The sequence below is a fragment of the Perca flavescens genome, chromosome 11, assembly GCF_004354835.1.
Source record: "Perca flavescens isolate YP-PL-M2 chromosome 11, PFLA_1.0, whole genome shotgun sequence".
NCBI classification, from domain to species: domain Eukaryota; kingdom Metazoa; phylum Chordata; class Actinopteri; order Perciformes; family Percidae; genus Perca; species Perca flavescens.
In genome coordinates this window covers 31328537-31341999 of record NC_041341.1, presented here as the reverse complement: position 1 = coordinate 31341999, position 13463 = coordinate 31328537, and the positions used below count along the sequence as shown (strand labels likewise).

The window sequence follows — 13463 nt, the reverse complement described above, 5'->3', positions numbered from 1 at the left end:
CATGAAAACATAAATTTACATTTAGTCAGAGGTTTGAGGGGGGAAGCTCGACAGTTTCCACAATTGTAAAAGCCACACAGCTCTCCCAGGTCCCTCAGCTGTTAGGCTCCAGTGTGATGTAACCGGAAGTAGTGGGTTGCCTTCCAACGTCAACCTGACAGCCGCCTCAGCTGCGCTCATTGAGCGCCGAGAGAGAGAGAGAGAGAGAGAGAGAGAGAGAGAGAGAGAGAGAGAGAGAGAGAGAGAGAGAGAGAGAGAGAGAGAAAGAGAGAGACCCGCTGTGTTTGGTGCTCCGCGCCGCAAAGAGAGAAGACACTTTCCCCGGGATTGCCTTGAGAGTTTGATTCCAGTTCGGAACCCAACACCCCCCCACCCCCTTCCCGGTCCTCCTGCGCTGCTGTCGGACTCTAACATTCTCTCTGGTAGGACGCGCTGACACGGACTGTGAATTGTGGGCTAATGCGCTGCGTTACTTCCATGTCTTCTTGGCCAATTTGAGCGGCGGTAACGTCGAGGAAAGAATTTGAACGCACAGTTGACAATGCAATGCCGGTGGGTTCGCAGCTGTGTGTTTATCGAGGGCATTTTCAACTGCTGTGTGCGTTGGATTACGGAGTCGAGGCATGTGCGTTAACAGTACTGCTGGGATCCATTAGAAAACGTCGGGACACCAGTACACGATCATCCATCCATAACTGGGTCCAGTTAAACTGCATTGTGCTTCTGTCATGAGCATGTGGTAAAAGATAATATGGATGGGATAGAAGAATATAGCGGGGCGAATGATCATGCATATCCTATCTAATGCATAGCGCTCATAAGATATACACTTTTATCCGCTTAACGGAGCTTTTATTCACGGTGTGTAATTGCGTGGAATCATGCACTGAGGCTTTACTCAGCTCTGTAATCATGCTTTATGGGAACGCGTAAAAGCCCTTTTTTTTAAATGGGATTAAAGTAGCATTTCTAAACGCACAGATTAAATTAACGCTGTTGGTACATCAACTTCAAGGGTTCATTTTTAATATATTGGCTTGCCTGCATGGCTGACTCAGCTGTGGTTAACTTAATGTATGCAGCCACAGATTGCGGACTGTACAATCTGCCTTTGCCTTGCCTTAACATCCATTCAATAGATTAAATAATCAGTGTGAAAGTAAATGGAGAGAAATAATTCGCGCAGGCTTTTCTGATGGCAGTGGAAAGCTACATGCTCCATTCAGAATCAGCAGCGGAGGCTTTGATGGAAGCGGTGGTCTCTGGTTGCTAAATCATCTGCATGGTTACATAAGCCGCAGCAGCAGCAGATTTGGACATGCTGGAAGTTTGTGGGCTGGACAGCCAAAAGGAAAAAGGCCGGTGATGATGATGATGATGATGAGAATGGTGATAGTGATGTGTAGGAGGAGGATGTGATGATGGTGGTAACCATTGGCAGAGTGGCCTACTGTGCTGAGGAAAGATGCACTGGAGGCACTAGAAGTGAGGTGGCAGAGCAGAAGCAACCCCGGAGCCAAAGCAGGTTGCTGCTTATTCACAGCCAAGTTTGGGGACATGAGTCAACTTTTTCTTTTTTTTCTGGCGATACTGTCTGCTGCAAGCTGGACTGCAGGCTAGGGCTGCACGATATGAGGAGAATAATTTGCAATATGCGATAACTATGTTGAATGTCGGGATAACGATATTACCTGCGATAAATAAACAGATATTGAAGTAGGGCTGGGCGATATGGAGAAAATCAGTTATGACAATATTTTTGACCAAATACCTCGATATTGATACCGCAAAGACTAGTGGTGCTTTCACAAAATATTTACACAATAAGATTTTAGATAAATAATCATCAGTAATGTGGATATAATGACTAAGTGGGTAAAGGCAAATAATAGAACAGTTACAACAGTCTGGTAAGTTCAGAAAATGACATCGCTTAACTGTAACGCCACCTTTAAAACCAGGAAAAGACAACATTTATGTCATATTACGATAGTAGTCCTAGTACGATATCCAAAATCTAAGACGATATCTAGTCTCATATCACGATATCGATATAATAATGATATATTGCCCAGCTCTATGTTGAAGTGTACTCCTTTCGGCTGCTTTTGGTATTCTGCTAAATACAACCAATTGCGTGTTGAATTGAAAACAAATGAAAGGAAATCATGTAAAACATTCTTTTGAACAAATTAAACATTAAATTGAATATAAAAGGCACCACTAAAAAAACAACAGACATTTTGGATTGCCGTTTTCTACTGATAGTTTCTTTCAACTAACACAAAGTGTGTCTTTTTCGCAATGTGTCCCAGCCTTTCGCTATGTGTTTATTGCGGCAGTTGATATCGTGATGGACCGGGGGCGGAAATGGGACAGAGTACCCAGGGCCCTCATGTGAGGAGGGTCCAGAATAGGTGGATGCGGGGAGGAGCCCATAGAGAATGCCTTTCTACAGGGCCCAGAATTTTGTTCTACGCCTCTGCTTCACAGATGGCCTTATATTGTATGTACATTAACAACCAGTGTTGGGCAAGTTACTTCCAAAATGTAATACATTATAGATTACTAGTTACTGTCATTTGAGAGTAATTAGTTATATTATAATATTACTGTCTCTGAATTGTAATGCGTTACACTACTTTTGCATTACTTTTGAGTTACTTTCACCAAAATAACAGCGGAAGTTTGACTTGGCAGCTAGCTTGTGAATTTCACCACTGGATCAATAAAGTCTCATCTTTATCCACTTTAATACATCACAGATTATTCATAATATTTTGTATAATTAATATGAATATGCAAAGTAACTAAAGCAATACAAAATAGATAAGTAAAACTTACAATAGGCAAGTAGGAGAAAATGAAAATACTCAATTAAAAGTACCTTACAGTTGTGTTGAAGTAGACTACGGCATTCTTGTAAAATGTTTGTTTAAAGCACTTGAATAAGAAATTCATGTTTAGTTTAAAACAGTCTAAAGGAAATTGTCAATTATAGTGTGATTAAAACTCACTATTTACATTATTTACAGTACTTGATTTACAGCTGATATGTGAAAAGGTCCACAACTTTATTTGTTTAACAGTAATTTAGTTTTACTGCGAACCGTCACAGGAAGTGCTTTTATTTTGAAGTAGCCTACACGGAAGTTGTCGGTTGTGTACCTTGTGTACTCTTGCTAGCTTACTGAGATGCAACTGTTATGCATGTTGTTGATGCAACAAATACTGTCTATGGATACAACATGTCCGTCAAGCTAAGTTGCTCACTTTATTATTTGTAAAACTGCAACTGTAATAATTATTACCGTTCATGACAGAAACATATTGAACAGTAAATGGTCACAGTAAAAGACAAGCGTTTTTGGTCGTCAAGCCATTCCACTACAGGCAGAGTTACTCTCCACGGCTGATAAACTGCAATGATTTACGTGTAAGGAAGCCTAAACATTAATTCCCGACATGTTTAAATCTGTCAGCGGCTCGGACACACTGCTGTCCGCGCTGACGTACCGTCACATGTTGGGACACAGATGTTATGAAATAATACTCACGGCTTTTTTTTTCCGTGAACAAATGTTGGGAAATTCCTAAAAAATGTTGCGTTAAAATGTGTTGTAACTCGCGTTACTGAGATTGTAACGGGTAATAATATTACCGAAATGTAATTAGTAATGCGTTATATTACCGCGTTACAGCAAAAAGGAATATATTACTGTAATTGCGTTACTTTTGTAACGCGTTACTCCCAACACAGTTAACAACTAGGGGTGGGAAAAACAAATCATATGCATCTTTTCCTAAAATAAAAAAAAAAAAAAAAAAGAAAAATAATTTTTAATTTAATAATAAAAAAAAAAAAAAAAAATATATATATATATATATATATATATATATATATATATATATATATATATATGTTTTGCTTTCATCCTTCACATTCCTTAATGTTACAGAAAATGAGCGCCGAACAAAGTTGTCACTCATCTGGCCTATGTGCTTTTCTTTCGTTGTGACAGAAGTGTGTGGCTGAAACATTAAGTTGTTACACTGTACTCATTTAGCAGCTGGCTAGTTAGTTAGCTGGCTTATTCCTCCACTTTGGAAAGCCTGCAGTTACTGACCCCTACGTCGTTACAACAGCAACCCATAGAGGACCATAGAGATAACGACACACAAATCCGATCTTATCACATGCATATAACAGCGCGGTCAGTCCGATTTGTTATTTGTTTGTTTGCTTCTGTTAATAATTGTTATTGGTTTAAAAAAATGTGAATACTTCCTTTGTTTTGTTTTTTATAAGAATAGCAAAGGCAATTAAAATCGTAAATCGAGTGTTGGTTGAAAAAAATCTGATTTTATTTTCAGGCCATGTCGCCCCAGCCTTACTTCACTGTCCATGCTTGTCAGCCATCAGGACACTTTGGACAGTGACCGGGCCAAAGCTGCCATTTGGCAGCGCCTTCAGATGAAGTCTGTGAGGCCTTTTTGCTCTGAAATGTTCCAATGGCCTGGGCCTACACTAAATACATGAGCTGATTGTGCTGTGGGAATGCAACTCAACAGATTCAATGCCCAAAACTATCACGCTGTGTGTTTACTGCCTGAGTCCAGAAAACAGCTATTAAATGTGGGCGAGACAAAAGTCTGGCTGCATAGCTTCCAGAGCCCTTTGCGGTCTCCATGGTATGATGGATCTCCTCCGAAAGCAATGGCATTTAGGAGGTTGTGCCAGTGGAATCTCATTCACACTGTAGCTGATACTGTCATACCGTCACTGTGTGCTGCACTGGGGTTGAATGGAAGATCGCTTCTTTTCAGTCGAGCAACAAAGTGGTGATAATCTTTCTACCTTCCATTAGGGCTGCACGACATGAGGAAAATATCTAATTGGGATTATTTTAACTGCAATTGCGATATGATTCACGGTATTGGAGGGAATGATCATTTTTGTATCATTTTCATTGAAAATTATTAAAATGAAAAGAAATTAAAATGATTATAGTGGGATTTTTGCAAGGATCTGTACCAAAAAAATATGTTTTCTTTAGTCTGTAGGATACAATTTGTTGGTGGGGTTCAGAATGGTTTGACACATATTTTGCCATTAACAAATATTGCGCGCGCGCGATTTCGATGTTGCATAGTCCATATTGAGATTTCGATAAAGTTGCAGCCCTACCTTCCATTTAGGAGCCATTGTTGTGATATTAAAATGTTACGTTGACACTGTATGGCAATTTTGCAGGGATTGCATGTGATATGTGTGTTTAACTGATGCTACTACGAGGGGTCCAACTGGCTACAACCACTGCTGGCAGCCAACTCCGCTGAGCGCAAAGGCCCAGTCGCAAGAGTAATGATGGTTCCTGTGAAATGTAACCCCTCATAAATCATCAAGGCACACTGGACGTCTGCAGCCCCTGCGTCTTATTGATTTACCTCCTATGTTCCCTGTCCCGTTGTGGACTTTGTAAGAGCTCTCACAAATATCTATTAAGGGAGTATGAACGGCCAATTTCATATCCTTACAGCACCTTTTTACTGCGCTTCAAACTCATTCAAGTTGATCCTTCATTGTGCTTCAGCTCGGATGAAATCGGCAACCCAATTATACATCATATGTTTTTCCTGTCTGCTAACCCCCGGGCCAAAGTTATCGTATTACACAAAAGCACAATGATGCACATGTACACCGCCGGCCTCAAAGCGTTCTGGATTCAGTTTCGGGGATGCGAAACCTTTTGAGGTTATTTTTCCTCTCATACATTATGGAGGATAATTTTTTTTTCCACCTCTCCAGTTTAATTTCAACACACAAGGCGCCTGATGAGAACTGTCGTGGGGTAATGTCTTGAGAAGCAGCATCTGGGGAGCTTTGTCGGTGTGCAGTGGCTGGCAGTGTGAGCTGCAGTGGTTTGAGGGAAGTGGAGGCTGGGTGGCTAACTACCTCTTTCACACCAACGGGTTGGACCAGGGTTATCTGACCCGTGTTCAACCCTCCTTTTATCAATCCTAACCAATCCAGTCCTCACGGGTTGATCGCTGGTGATGACAATCCAGATACGACCAGGGTCCCAACTAGGGTTGGGCATCGTTTGGATTTTAACGATTCTGATTCCAATTCCGATTCTTCCTTTTGATTCCGGTTCTTACCGATTCTTGATTCCGATTCTTTGAGGGGTGGAGTTGAAACGGGTCACATGCCTACTTTCACAAATAAGAGGAACGTTTTATTTTGATTCAACGGTGGTTTGCAGTTTTACAGCTTTTTCAACGTAAAATAAAGCCAGACTAGAGCGCCGCTTACTGTGCTACATGGCTGCAACACAACAAGCGCCTGGCTGCTACGGAAACCCAAACTTGCGCATGTTAAATTGGGAAGCGATGATCGGAATTTGAAACCAAATCCTCCGAACGATTCCAAAACGATTCCAATACAGAAACGATTCCGATGGAATCGTAATTTTTGAAACGATTCCGATTAGGAATTGGTTCTCGATGCCCAACCCTAGTCCAACAGGGGAGCAGACTAATTACTTCAAGTGTTTGAAATGGGGGGGGGTGGGGGGTTTACACGTCTTATTCAGTGGACAGCTTCTGTTGCATACTCCAGTCCAGCTGTACTAGTGTTTCATAGCCTACTTAAATTCCTCATTGTACAGTATATATTAGAACATCACAATCATAAACAAAGTTAACTTTGACATAAACACATACTGAACTGGTTTGGCTTGTAATATTATTTCATAATTTTAAACATAACATTTCAACATCAAAATCCAAAAAACAACCACAGACATCGTTTTTTTTTATTTTTTATTCTGCAGTACTTTTTAAAGCACAGAATAGCAAAATGTATTTGTACTGCAGGACTGTGGTTGTAAGTGGGCATTCACACCAAGAAAAGTGATCTGGCGATGTGCCGTAGGGTGGTGTGGTGGGGGGGGGGGTGTCAATGAAACTGCCCATTTGTATGACGTCCTGTTGTTTTCTTAAACCCCCCTCCCCCCCAACAAAGCACAGGTAGACTTTATATTTCACAGTTATTGTTTTCCGTCAGATCGTTAATAGATTTCGACTTTTCCGACCGCACTTGAAGGCAGCTTAATTTCACAGGAGAGAAAGAAAGAAAAGAGATGAGCGAGACATAGCGAGTGCTTTGTTAATGCAGGAAACATTCGGCTAGTCTCGTTTTGCCAGACCTTCCTCCTCAGCGCTGCGGAGGAGGGTCTGGCTAGTCCACACAGCATTCCGGGATGGGTGCTCTGGTTTATTGACATTCCTTTAAACCAGTCACAATTGTCATGGGCGCCGCTAAGCACCGGGCAGAGCAACGGTGCCGCTGCAAAATAGCCTCGGGAAGGAACTTGTTTTGGTGGAACATGTGTAACCATAGTCATCATAAATCGACCAGAGTTTAAAATTCCAACTCAAAGAAAGCGGAATGTGACGGACATGCAATAAGTGAAATCCGGCAGAATTTCCGGCGACAACAGAGCAATCCCGGAAGTGGAACGTCATGGATATAGACTACTATTACACAATCTCCCGGGCAATTCAGTGCTTGTGTTTCCTTGTTTTTACCCTCATAGTGTTTTAAAACTTTCTTGTGGCAGCGATAGAGGCAGTGATGTTTCCTGTTTCCTGTACGGGATTCTCACACTGCCTCAAACCACAGCTGGAAACACACCGACAGGTCTGATCGCCAGTTACATGATTGGCCACCGCAGAGTGACGTTGGATTCTGTTTCTCCAAAAGTTGAGTCGGTGTCAACTTTTCGCCACAGGCCCGCTGCGTTTGTTTGAGTGGCAATCCCCGCCACAGCCTAAACCCACTACCCCCATTCACAATGAATGGAAAACCTGTGTTTTTGTTAGACGGCCGATGCACAGTGTGAACGCAGCCTAACATTTAGACAGCAGCATCCATCAAAATTAGATGCATAAAACATGCAACAGTTGGTATGATTAATGTAAATCATTGGACATGAGATCACCGGCCCCATTACATGCAATGTTCATTTCATAACTTCTTTGTTTCTCCACTTAAGTGTCTTTCGTCTTCTGTGTGAGCTTAAGAAACCATCAGTGACACAGGCTTCCTAAATTTACTGCACGGCAGGGGGCTTCTGGGATATGAAATAGAGGAAATGGTCACCGGGAAGCTCTGTGTGTTTGTCCGTTTTGTCTTCCAAACCTGAAGCTGAACCTGCACCTGCAGTACTGGGTAGTGGTCATATTATGTGCACATGTTGCTGTTTTAATTCTTTCTAGCAGAAGGATACAGAGGAGTATTCACACACTAGCAAAGCCCCTCTTTTTAATTCTTGTAACGCGATCACTTTGTGTTTCCAGCCAGTATACACTGCCTTGGACCTCTCTTCCACTCTGTATTTTCTGCTGCTTTGAGCAAATGTCTGAAGGAGGCATTTCTGTTCTGATCCCCAATTATCTAACTTACTCTACTGTGAAAATGTGACTATTATTATTGTCGAAGTCAGGCTGCCATAAGCTGTGCCAAAACCCTTGCATGCAGTTAATTGGTTTCCAAGGTTAATAAAAGTCCCAAATTACTTTGTTCCCCTTTTAAAAACCACAGTGTATTATTGCCCATACTCCTTATCCTGGTCCTTATCGCAACTCATAGCGTGACCTGGATGAATACTCAAATTTGACTGCCTGGAGGGTCTCTCTTGTTGTTTCAGTGAAACCAAAAACCTTTGGTTTTCACTGCAGGTTATTTTTGCAAATTCATAAGCTTGCAATACATAATATCTTGTTTCGATTGTCTTTGAATACATTGCCATTGAACTTATTGCAATGTAACATCTGACAAGGGAGAAAAGGGCCCATAATAACTTTTTCAACTGAAATTGCATGTTTTATTTCTGCTACAGCACTCGTTTGCTCTATAAATCAAATGTCCTGTAGAATGGTTTTAGTACCTCTGCCAAGGAGGTTCTGGTTTTGGTTCGGTTTGTACGTTTGTTGGTTGTCTGTTTGCTTGTCCGTCAGCAGGATTATGAAAAAAAACTACGGGCCCGATTTTGATGAAACTTGGTGTGAAAGTGCAGCATGGGCCAAGAAAGAAAAAAGATTTTATTTATTTTTTTCTCACTTTTGTTAACATTGCAAGATAGGGTTGACATTGTGAGCTAGGGCATGCCTTGGCAGCAGTGGTGGAATGTAACCAAGTACATTAACTCAAGTACTGTACTTAAGTACAAATGTTGAGGTACTTTACTTTTCATGCCACTTTCTACTTCTACTCCGCTGCATTTCAGAGAGAAATATTCTACTTTTTACTCCACTACATTATTTTGACAACTTTAGTTACTAGTTACTTTACAAATTAAGATGGTTGCGCACAAAACACATGTAGTTTATAAAATACGTTTTATTATAAATTAACCTACCCAACAATATAACAGCCTTTTTATTTTTTTTAACTATCTGTAACTGATCCCCTCTTACCCCCTTGTTATTTTTGTTGCAAACATCTAGCATAGCTTTAGCTCAACAGTCCAACCAATAATCACTTATATAATTACAATTTGGCATAGGACCGGGTGATATGGAGGAAATCAAATATCACGATATTTTTGACCAAATACCTCGATATCGATAATGCAACAATATTGTAGTGTTGACTATTGGTGCTTTCACAAAATATTTACACAATGAGATTTTTGATAAATAATCATCAGTAATGTGGATATAATGATTAAGTGGGTAAAGGCAAATAATAGAACAGTTTCAACAGTCTGGTAAGTTCAGAAAATGACATCTCTTTACTGCAATGCAGCCTTTAATACCAGGAAAAGACAACAATTATGCCATACTCTGATATGCAAAATCTAAGACGATATCTAGTCTCATATCACGATATCGATATAATATCGATATATTGCCCAGCTCTAATTTGGCACACGTAAACAAAATCAACGATTACCAGCAGCAGTCATACCCCTTAAGACCTTAGCTAATGTTAGCAATTAATTGCGGTAAAACAAAGAAACCGATATTATGTATTAATGTATGTATTAAGTATCTCAGTCATGTAAGCAGTTACATGTTTTTGTAACACAAACCCGAGGCACACAGAGCAACCTGAGCCTGTTAGTAATGACGCGAGTAGCTCCTCTTGAGGTCAAGTCTAGGGCCCACAGCAAGCACATGCAGGATGTTCCTCGGTGTCGTCTTAAAACAGCAGTGAATTTGACCGCGCTCCGGGGTTATTCCTGTCGTGGCAATACCAGAAGGGAACCACTCACACAGCCCTGGAAGACCCTGTGCTCACTGCTTAGAGATGTAACCAAACTGTGAGACAAAACGTTTCAAATCTCAAAAAACTAAAATGTTTGTCTAATGAAACATCTTTTGTAGCTCTCGGATTTCTTACTGCTCTTCCATGTTTGTGTTTTAGTTTTTGTCTGTGTGTTGTTAAGTATGTCACATATCTTACCTTGGGAATTCCTTTCACTAACACCGTATGTGAATGCGGTGTGGAGCTTTGGGAATGTTCGGATGGATAGAATGAGTGGTGCTTGTCTAGCTTGAAGCAAGATCCCTAAGGGCATTTTTCCCGGTTTATGTTTCCATGTCCAGAAAAAGAAAAGAAAAAAGGCTGATAAGTGTGCTGAAGCATCGTTGATGAAACTCACTGATATGAAGAACCATCACCCTATCCCCAAATAAACTCTCATAGATCATGCAAACACCCCATTTAAACTCTCGGGGCAGTTTTTGGAACTGAAAATCCCCTTTGCGGCTTAATGCCCGTTAATTGACTACTAATCGCTACAACAGTCACAGCCAGGAAACTCAAATCTGTCAAAAGCATTAGCCAGTTGGGATACACATATAGCCCACAGGAAGGAACAAAAAAAACAGAAAGCTCAAACTGTTGTGTAAAGCTGTCAGCCTGTCAGTGCACTTATAGCACTCGACAAAGGAAATCCAGTGACCTGTGAAAATGGGGCTCCATGTAGTGGAAAGAATTGGTGAAATTAACCACACTTTCCCACTGGACTGTACTGTATTTCTCAGGTGAAAGAGTGAGCACGTGCTCAGCAAGTTAGGCTATTTCAAGCACAGCGTAAGAGCCCTATAGCTGCAATGAAACATTTGCATTAACACCAAGGAGAATTACTCGCAGCTATGCAGGTGCAATGCAAGATGGAGCCTTGTTTATTTTGAACCAGTGTATTTTTATCTAGGTATTTCTTCAATTTTTTTCCCTTTGCGTAGACTAGAGGACTCTGGAATAGGATCCCTTTTTTCTGTGTTAAGACCTCTAGTACTCTTAACCTCCTTTTTAAAAAGAAGATGAAGAAGACCGTGGTATCTGTAATGTCCATGATGGCATGGTATTGAAACAAATGCGATTTTAGATTCAGAGGGGGAAATGTAATGTTATCTTTCCAGCAACTAGTGGCATGCCTGTTGACTAGGGTTGGGTATCGTTTTTTTTTTTTTTTTCGATACCAGTGCTAAAGCGATACTTTTAAAATGGTGCCGGTCCCTAAAAAAAAGAAGAAGAGCACAAAACGACAGTCAGCGACTTTAAAGAACGTCTCATTTATGGCTAAGGCCATATGGTAAAAATTAAATGATGTATTAATAATGTAGTAACAATAACTTATTTCACCAGTAATTTGCTGTTAAACGACATAAACAACCACCAGATCACAAAAGGATATTTTACAATAACTTTGAATGCACCACGAGGCTTGGGCTACCAATTTCAGTGAACACCATCTGTGTTGTTTTTCCGACAACGGCAGCTGCAGAGCGTTGCGTCCCGGTGTTGGAATCCTCTCCAGTCAAATACAGTCACACTTAACACCATTTAACGTTAGCTGTCAGCATTTTAACCCTGTTTAATTCAGCTGCTAGCTAACGGTAGGCTAACGTTACCTGCTGTCGAGTGTAGTGTTAACTAGTGTCACGTGTAGCAAAGCTTCTGTTGCCTCAGCAGTTTTGGAGCATCAGAGGGCAGCGCTGGCATTTAAGTGGCACCGAAATGAGGCACTGAAATCAGCGTTGCTATACTCAGCCGTTGCTATACCAGCTGTTTAGACACCAGTGCCATATTAGCACCAGGTTTCGGTACCCAACCCAACCCTACTGTTGACACCCATCAGCGTGTTCATCAGTGTTTGGTATCCTCTTTAAGAAATAGTTTGACATTTTTGGAAAAGTACTTTCTTGCCGGGAGCACAATGAAAAGATCAATACCACTCTCATGTCTGTATATGAACCTACAGCCTGGTGAGAGTTAGAGTAAGCAGCATTAATGCTCGAAGGAGTGGAAACACAGCTAATCTGGCTCCGTTCAAAGGTACAGTAACATAATCTGCCTCACGGCATAAAAAAATCACTAATTAACATCTGTTATCTCTTTGTTTAATAATCCGTACAAAACCCAAGGTGGAAAAACGCCAAGCTGTGGCTTCACGGAGAGTTATAGCAATACATGAATGTTGTTTTTGCACTTTGGCTTTTGTACGGATTAAACAACATGATAAAATAGGTTAATTAGTGAGCTTTAGAGGTGCTGGTAGGCGGATTGTGTAACCTTTGGTCAGGCCCACTTCATAGGATCACAAAATAAATCTGAAGGGCTTTAAGAGAAAAAAACAAGTTCTAATCCAAATTTTCAGACTTTTTTTATAGTACTCTTTTGCTTTTTTTTATGAAATAATGTAGAGTTTTTCCTACTTGATGGTTTCATTAAAATAACAGATGTATCCTCAAAACTCTATAAAAATGGCTAGCACACACATTTGTTCCAACCAACCAGCTGTTGGCTCTAGCTCTGTTTTATTATAGAGTGAGAGTTGTATAAATCCTCTCATTTAACTCTCATTAAGAAAGGGAATATAGTGACCCTTATTTTCCACCGGGGGCGTGTCTGCGCTGCTTTCCAGAGGCGCCGCGGCCCCCGCGAGCAAACGCGGCCATTTCGAGTCAGTGCTTGATATTCCACCAGCTCTTAAGATACGCGCCAGGTCTATTTTCACGAGAGCAGCGGGCCGTTCAGACAGCCGGGCAGAAGTTGAAACAGCGAGAGCATCCAGTCAATTTACCCAAAAACATCCCTCTCCAATATCGTTTATGTCTCCTTTACAACACCACGGACGAAAAGAGATTCATCATGGTGGTGGAAAAACATAATGCTTTTTTTTCTTTTTACATCTTTCTAAGGACAATGCCAGAAAAGAGACTGCAGGGAGTTAAACTGTGCTTGGAGTGGAAGGTAGATACTAGCATAATAAACGCAGTTGTTCTGTAAAATACTTGTAGAGACAATAAAATCTGCGGCAACAAGACGCTCCGCTTGTGAGACGCTCCCAGTGTGGTACGGCGCGTGGTGGAGGACGGAACAAAACCATGGCGCAGCCCGAAAAAACGCGCCCAGTGAACATCGAGGTGATTGCGTTTCCCAAAAG

At 41.1% G+C, this 13463-nt stretch overlaps 1 protein-coding gene across 1 annotated transcript in view; it reads left to right on the top strand.

The window, feature by feature from the left end:
• The first annotated feature begins 385 nt into the window (after window positions 1-385).
• Window positions 386-13463, top strand: part of calcrla (calcitonin receptor-like a) — a 42739-nt gene continuing 29661 nt past the window's right edge. The window contains exon 1 of the mRNA XM_028591259.1: window positions 386-422. The gene's annotated coding sequence lies outside the window, so the exon portion shown is untranslated. The remainder of the gene's footprint in view (window positions 423-13463) is intronic.